The sequence below is a fragment of the Pygoscelis adeliae genome, unplaced genomic scaffold (genome assembly GCF_000699105.1).
Source record: "Pygoscelis adeliae isolate BGI_AS28 unplaced genomic scaffold, ASM69910v1 Scaffold718, whole genome shotgun sequence".
NCBI lineage: Eukaryota > Metazoa > Chordata > Aves > Sphenisciformes > Spheniscidae > Pygoscelis > Pygoscelis adeliae.
Window position 1 is genome coordinate 307,981 of NW_008825299.1, and position 8,805 is coordinate 316,785.

An 8,805-nucleotide genomic window follows, 5' to 3' on the forward strand; every position below is an offset into this window, starting at 1 on the left:
GAGAGGTGGCAAATTGCCTGGCTCCAGCATAGCAGAGCTACCTCTGCTGCTCTGGGACTCACAGTGCCAGGCGAAACGGTGCTGGACAGCCTGATCCGCAGGGGACGAGTGAGCCAGACCACAGCCTGTGCTGCCTCCCTCCCCGGGCAGAGGCAGCAAGGCTGCGCTGCAGACCTTTGAGCGACTGGCCTCAACGCAGGAGCACGAGGCGTTGGGGTGTCACAGCTCTCACTGTGCTCTGCTGCTGCCCCACGCACGGCTGGAAGGCTGTGGGATCCCAGGAGTGGGGCAGGCAGTCCTGGAGGAGGAAGCACAGAGGAGATGGCTTGATGTTGCCTCTGCCATTCAGCTGGTATGAATTCTCTTTTTATCTAGTGGATGGATCATACCTGAAGACAAAATCTCTGTCCTACAGCATGCTTTAAGGGCTTTTGTTATTTTGCAACAGATTAATACATAATTAACTTTAAAGCATTGCATGCATTTTTCTGTTAAGATTAATACCAAATGTCTGATTGAATTTTTAACCCATTTCCATTCATAGTTTTTTTACAGTCTGGTTTAATTTGATTAGAAATTCCAGTCCTTGACACTTCTGATTTATCATAATTAATTTCATAAGCAAAGACTGAGCCAGCTGCTTTTGCTGGAGCACTACTGCTTTAAGGAAGAAAGTGTGGGATCTGCGTAAAGACCTACTTTGTGTTGTGCCCCTGCTCCATCCTGTCGTCTGCCCAATGGGGATTCTGCCTAATTGTGGCTACCAGAATTTCCAAGGCTGGAGCGAAGAGCAGAGGCAAGAGGCACTGCCCGTTTCCTCCTGCGGGTACATTGAAGAAATCCCATTTACTGGCACAGAAGCTGAAGGATCCTCACAGAGAGCAAAACCACAGGCCCTGCATTTATCAGCACAGATAAATGGTGCCTGTATGCTCTCGGTTTATTTTGTAAAGGGCACTTTCTGCGTTAGGAAAGCAAAGATACCCTGGGTGCTGTTTTTTGCATGTTTTGCCAGGTCCTAATATTAGCTGCGGTTCGCCTGCCTACAATAAAGCCTGATTGATCTGTCTAAATATTTAGGAAGTGACCCCCCCCATCTAGCTGTCAAGCCTGCTGAAAGAAATCTTTCTCCTTTTTAGGTATTTTGTTTCAGGAGGAGGAATGTCGTCTTCTTGTACGGTCTTGTAGATGAGATGACTTTGGACATGCCTGTACCTTGTTTCAGGCCCAGCTCTGGGCCCTGGTTGTTCACTCTGCAGTTGTGCCTGCTTGCCCCTGGGGACAAGCCATGCAGAGGGAACCCTGTACGTACTTCTCTCCAGCTCTCTTCACACATGGCAGCAGGGACGAGGACCATGCCAAGCTTGGCTCCCTCCACCAACATCATCCTTCTCCTGGAGAGTTAAAAATGAAAGGCATCACAAAGAGGGAGTTAAAGCTCTGAGGTTTGTGAAGGTTATCTTATCTTATGGGCAGGGTTTTCACTGGGAAACAAAGGGCTGAATGGATGGGTGGATGGATGGAAGTAAGACTTTGAAAGTAGGAGATCAGCAGAGTTGTGGGGAGACGGAGGTGGCACTGGACTGAGGAGCTGGGTGGGAGGCTGGGGACATCAGGAGAGGGAGAGGATACCCAAAGTAAAAACTGAATAAATCACTGGAGATGAGACGTCTGTAGCTGGACTGTGGCTGACTGCCTTTGCTTTTCTGTTTTTCTGTTTCTCAGTAGCCCTTCCCACCACATATGAGAAACAGGAGAAAATATGTGAATATTTCTAACATTTTATCATATTTCCAGTCTAAGAAAATTAGTAACTCGCATTAGAATGCACGTAGTCATTTTTGTTAATTTGTGCTAGAGCAGTGCTGAAAGCAGCTAGTGCAGTTCCCAGGATGGGTGGCAGAGGTGTTAGGGCAGGGTGACCAGCCGGCAGCAGTACAAGAACCTGGGTGGGGGACCTGGATGTAGCAGCCGAGTAAAGAAATCTGCTAAAAGGATACAGAGCGTGGCAGCCCCCCGCCACTGCTGCAGCTCCTGGTAGGGCTGGGAGGAGGTGTGAACATGGAGCTATGCCGACCTTCTCGCAAGGCAGGGGGACGGCCACTTTGCAGAAATGAGGTGGAAGTGCAACACAGCAGGCAGCAGCTGCTGGTTTTTAATTCAGACCATCTGAATGCCTGTAAGAGGAGAGAGCTTTATCGACTGCTCGGGATTTCTGAAGGTTCAAGCGGAGGACGGGATGGGATGAAAGGGGACATTCCAGAAGGGAGGCTGCACAACAGCAGCTGCCAACAGCTGAGTCTCTTCGAGGGCTCCCTGTCCCAACGCTCTCAGGATTTCCTCTCTGCTCTTGTACCACATCGCTGGATCTGTTCCTGTCGCAGGCAGCATGTCCACGCTACCCACTGTTAGTCGGTGTGATGGCTCTGAACATTTCAGCCTTGCAGGAAGCTGGAGCAGATCTTCCCGACATAGTGAGAGACTGTACAGAGGCAGGGGGAATCCTGACTGCCTCACAGACATGGACCTCAGGATGTTTTGTAACAAGATTCCAAATCATGGCATTCAACAGTGATTGCAGAGCTGAAATGCCTGAAGCAGAAGTTTGGGGTCAGGCCCATGCTATTTGTCCATTTGAGAGTTTGTTCCAAAGCCTACATCTGTAGTGTTGGGAGCAGAAGTGCTTCCAAGCCCCTGGACCCAGAGAGAGCCCTTCTTCACCAAGGCAAGACCTGGGGATGATGGCTGTGTTCAGCCTGCCAGGGAAATAAACCGCTGTGCACGATGAGAGAAGAGGGACGGTGTCCTCTAGTCACGGCACCTGAAGACACCGCACATTGCGGCACACACCCGCCCTGCCCGCTAGAGACAGCTGGGGTCTGATGCCAGATTCACCTGACCGCGCTGCCCTCCTCTGCCTCCCTCAGTCCCTCAGCTGAGGCTCTACTCCAGGTAACACACCAACCCTACACACCCCGACCCTTAGTAAAGGCCATAATTTACTCAGCCTCATTTGGCTTCATTGCCCAGCAGAGATCAGTCCCAGTATGCTGACAAAATCTTGTCTGAGATGTAGGAGTACAGACGCGACGTTGTCCACCTTCCTACCCTCCCTATATACTGAGAGAGGGCAATGCACACAAAAATGGTCATTTATAGACTTGCAATTTGGGGAGGAGGAAACTTTGAAGCCCGAGTAAGCCAATCAGTTTTTGTCCACATCCTATGGACTTTAAAAATTGCCAACTAGATTAATTCTTGCAAATGAACGTGCTGTTACCCAGACTGCCCTGTGTCTACACGCGTTCTGCCGTAGAAAGAGCAAGCCAGCAGATAAACTGGAATAAACCCAACGCTTTCAAATGTGAGGAGCACTGCGAAGAAGTGCTGCAACGCTGCAGTGAAAGGTAAGCCACCAGGTTGCTTGGCTGAAATGTAAAGCCAAATTCTTTTTGCCAGGCGTCATGCTTGCAACAAGCCGCGTATTATTTTGGAATGACCTGAACACCACAGCTCGGAAACCCAGCAAGTCAACGTGGCTTTCGGATTCTGGCTGCCACTTCTTAGCTTGGGAGCGTGTAACATTAACTGCCAGGGATCTAAAAATAATTACTAATGTTTTATCAGCATTGTGTCACATAGTGAAATTACAGTGAGATGTGACAAGACTGGCTATCTAAGAACACAGTCCTCTTTATACACAAAGCAAAACCTGCAGAGCAAATATCAACTTTGGCTCCTCCTTCTGCTGAAATACTTCAGTCCTGATCTCATGTTAGCTGCTAGGGACAGGCGTCTCCATTAACTTCTCGGTTACTGATCTCTTCACATCAGTGAAGACAAAGTCCGTCTAGAAGCTAATTCGAAAATCCAGCACAACTTCTCCCCCAGAAAAGTACTGGATCTGTAGCTCTAAGTGCTAATGAATAAAAGTTGTAGCTGGGATATATTTTTGACGAATGGCTACAACAAGTTGAACTACAGCCTGCTCCCTCGGAGGAAGCTGTTGCTCATTTTGGGTTAGGGAGTTACCGATTAAAGCACAGAGTATTCAATCAAAGCAGTAGTGTCAACCTCTCAACTTCTTAGAATTCATGAGTTTGATCTCTCCAAACTATATATAAAGAATTTCTTTTAAAAAAAGCAACATTTGAATTTTTCATTTACAGCTTAACTCTCAGAGCTGGGGCTTAAATAAAAATCCTACATGGATATTGTAATATTCTGACAAAGATTTTGTGCTTATTTTCCAATATGTCCTTTAGTATCTGAGATGCTGTAAGGTTTATGTGTGTGGCATCTCTGCTTCTGATGTAATCTGTGACTCTTCAGGGAGTGATTTTTAGGGAGCTGAGTTTGGAAACCTTTTAAGCCCCCTCCCAAAAAGGAGTCATCACTTCAAGAGCAGTCCTCTAATCTACCAGAAAAAGAACACTCAAATTTCCTTGACCTGAGCTGTCAAGACCCAAAAATCAGAGGCTGCTTTTAATAATCTCGGCTTTATCTTTCCAGTGCTCATTTCCTCTTTTTATACGCTAGCGCTGGTGCCTCTGCAGAAGAATCTGATGAAGATTCAGCTTCATGAAAGTTGGTTGGTGAAGTGCTGAAATCCTCAGATGACCTCCACAGCAGAGAGGCAAAATCAATGTTTACTCGATACTCCTAACCATAAATGAGCATATGATAGCTAGCCCTAGCCCTGCTCCGTACGCACCCGACTCAGATCGAGAGCTCATTCTGAACAGGACACACAGCTGTTGAAATGCCGACATGTGTTTCCTGATGATAGACCAGAGCCAAAAGCAGAACTTGTTCAGAAAGACAAGCGATTTGATCATATTTTGGCAAAGATAAGAGGAAGCTGTACAGAAGCATATTCCCTGCAGGGGCCAAACTCCGATTAATTGGAACTGCTTGGTATTCAAAAGAGCTGATGAAAAACTTTTGCAAGCTATTGAGGCTGTTTCTTATTTTTCACTGACACAAGCCATGAATATGCCATTCAATTGAAAGGAATCACATCAGCGTTGTGTAACCGAGGTCAGAATCAGACCCATCCTACAAAGGCCTAAATTTGTTTGTTTTCCTATCTCCCACCCCAGTGAGATAACAAAACCAGACTATTTCCAATGTTAGGATTAATTTCTGTGGACCTCTTCTGCATAGTCTTTTAACACTAGAGAAACAGTCACATGCCAACATTATACAAGTAAGGGCTTTTAAAATCTTGGGCTCCATTTCCCTCAGAGGTACGGCTGCAGCGCTGGACTGCTTTGCTAACCTTGCTCAAGTTCAAGTCTGGCTGTGATACACAGCTTGCTTGAAGTTATGTTATGCAAGAGAATGAGGTAAGATGACCCATAAATTTTTAAATCTACCACTCTAGGTGTCTTCAACTCTTTCTCAGTAAGAAAGGGCTATTACAAACCTACTCCCACTGAAATATATATATAGAGAGAGGATATTTATATATTTGTACAGGATATTTGTAAGACATCAGCACCTGAGCACTTCAGTGCACCCTACAAAGACAGAGCCTACTGTTTCAAGTTTCTAGTATATATACACAACATACACAACTTGTAAAGAATGAGAGAAAAGCAGTATCGTCTGTTTTAACATGGGACTGAAACTAAGGAGCTAAGGAATTTGTCAGGGATCATAAATCAGTAGCAGAATCGGAAATTAAAGCAAACTACCTTAAGTACTTCTTTTGCTTTGGGCAGGAAAGTGCTCCGAGATCTGTCGATAAGAGTGCGTATAAAGCACTGTTATTCCTAAGGCAACATCTTTAGCTGCATGATATCCAAAGAGCTTGAAGAAGTGAGTTTTTCCATACTAAGTGCAATAATTCTGGGTGCAATTCTACTCCCGTTTACTCTACAGCGACCCACACCAGCTGGCAGGCTGCAGCGTGAGCCTATCCCACAGAAGAGGTGGGTTTCTTGCCTTGTGTTTACTCAAAGACAGCTCAAGGGTTAAGGCCCGGAGTATGCAAGTTACAAAGCATGCTGTGTCTCATGTGTGGGAGTAAATGTCATATCCCACTGCACAGGGTATTTATAGAACAGCACTATTTGGGAAGCGAAACTTTGTAATGGTGAAGTTTTCAACCAGTTGCTTCAGGTTTAAGTTCTGAAGAATGAAACAGCTGAGAACCCCGTTTTACACTTTCTGGCTCTAGTTGGCTCTGAGCGTTACAGCGAAACAAGCCGGGTCTGAGTCCGGTTACCTCGGGTTTAAAAGCTCCAGTCTCCACACTAAGGAGCATTTCTGCAGCTGACACATCAATCCCGTGTCCCCGACGGAGGACAGAGCGCTGCTTTGTCATCGTTACCCACACTACCTGGTGGAGGAGCTCTTCCCATGCACGAGGTACACCGCAGTCCCCGTAGGGTCACCCTCAGACAGGCGTGCAGGTCCTGGGGGATGCTGTTCTTCTGGCAATCCAGCTGGCTGAGCACCCCCAAACCCCCAAGTTATTCCACACAGGCTCTCCAGCGTAGCTGCCCATGGCCAGACACCAAACTTCAACACAAACTGAAGTAGGTGACCCTCTTTTCAAGGGGAGACCTTGAACCAAGAACAGCGACTCCGGGAAAGCCAGCAGTAACATAAGGCACCAGTGACTCCCACACCTCCGTGCGGCAAGCTCAGCAGTGCACGCAAGGGCTGGCGTAGAAAAAGGGACGAGGATGAGAGAGCACGGACTGTAGCCGCATAAAGTCGGGGGTGGTGGGGGGAGGTAAAGTGGTCAGAGTTCTCCTTTGTTACAATGGTGACGCGCCACAGGGGCTGAAGCTGGGTTGGTGGGATGAGGCTGAAGATCAGCCAAGGTGGTATGAGCTGTCCCCATCTCCAGATCCGGACTGAAGCTCACACCGCCAAAGGCCCGCCTGGTTCAAATTCTTACACAGCTCCCTACTTGTAACATGCTGCTCTTGGCTCACACACACACAGCGAGCACCAAACATGGAATAACGGACTGAAAACTCCAAGCTAAAAGCTTTTTTTGATCAGTGGTCCCAGAGTAGATCACCGTAATCAGGCAGGAACAAAAGGCCATTTGTGAAACTAACTGTGCTCTCTGAGCTGTAGCTATAATCACAGCACATATTCCAAGAAGTAGGTCTTGACATTATTGGGTCACCCAAAGGAAGGACTACGCATATTTTGCGCCAATTATTAATGCAGCTATTTGTGTTAACTCTCCAAATTGAGTAACCGATACACCCTGTGCAATTTACATAAATAGGAACACAGTTATATTTGCATTCGCTCCATTTGCACTCGCGCTGATAACTACTTGTGGGTTTTATTGCCACAATAGAAACCGGAGCTTGGCTGTACGTGCCCCTGTAACTACAGAGAAGGGGCAGAGCAGAGGTCGGGCAGCCAGTGCCCGTCTCCCAGCCTTGCCTTCACCAGCCGGGCTGCTTCTGCGTCGGTGGGTCGGACACGCTGTGTTCTCACCCTCCTCCAAACACGCTTCTTCTGGAGAGGTGTCAGCAGCACTCTGACAGATCAGTACGCGCTCATGTTACTTCCAACTGACGGACTCTTCACATCTTTGAGCTATTACTGTACGCCACGAATACTGCTTGCTTACTGGAGCAGTCATTATTACATTATTTACACTTTGTTCCTGCTTTCAAGACATTCTTTACAGCTTCAAAAGTGACAAACTCTTGTTTGTGAGTGACAAATCAATGGCCATTGATTCATTTCACGTAACTTAACCACAAAAGAAAAGCAGAGTATTCTGGATTTCAGCGTTGAGCCTGGGCTTGTAACAAGTTCCACATGTGCTTCTCAAACTCTCAGTCCTGTATACCTCCTGTCTGCGCTCTTCAGACAATTACAGAATGTAACTTCAATGGAAAGTGTGGCTTGCTCAAAACCCACAAAATGAGTATTAAGGTCCAATATATTTTGTCAAAAGCTTTGTCTCATCTTCTTTCCACTGTGATAAAAATGTCAAGGTCATAAATACCTCTAAACGCAACATTATGATCACCTCAACTACTCTGGCAAAAATAACCTAACAGACTCCCTCAGATTTTTAAAGGCAGAACTGTTGTCAAATTATTTCAACTTCTGAAAAGCATTGCCTTGTAAAAATTTCTCTAATTGTTCTTCATCTCAACCAGCAGACATCCCACATGCTTTAAGCGACCATAAGTAGGAAGAAAGGTTGAAAAAGATGTGACCAGTCATTAGCACAACTCTTTGCAACGCCTTCCTCATGAGTTTTTCCTACTGCTTGAATGCAAGGATGATTCTTTACTCAGGGGACGTTAGAGATCGGGTGGATCTCAGGTTCTGTGACCGTAACATGTGCTGCCTAAGTGTAGGAGCACACAAAACACGAACCCACCCCTAAAGCTCAATTCTCTCCATACACCCCACTCAGAGTTGACCACAGCTCAGTTCCTCCAGGAAGGGCTGAAAACCACCTGTAACTACTGGCTACCTCCTTGCGAGAGCTGACCTGATGACAGCAACCCCACTCCCAGCACTTGCTATTTCCACTTTAATTAAATTTCCAGAAGTATTGGAGTAACCTGCAGAATAGCCTATTGACTATAACATACCATGTATGAGAGTGACCTACTGTGCCAGGTTCATTTAACTCTGTACTACAATTGGGCAACAGGGGATCATTCTGCAACACGGTATAGCTCTATTCTCTTAGGAAAGAGCTCTCAGGATGGAAAAGTTCTCTCCAAACTACATGAAGAGCCTGAGTGAAAGATACACCTGTGTGGAGCCAGGCTGTACTGAAGGTGAGGGATAAGGGATCTT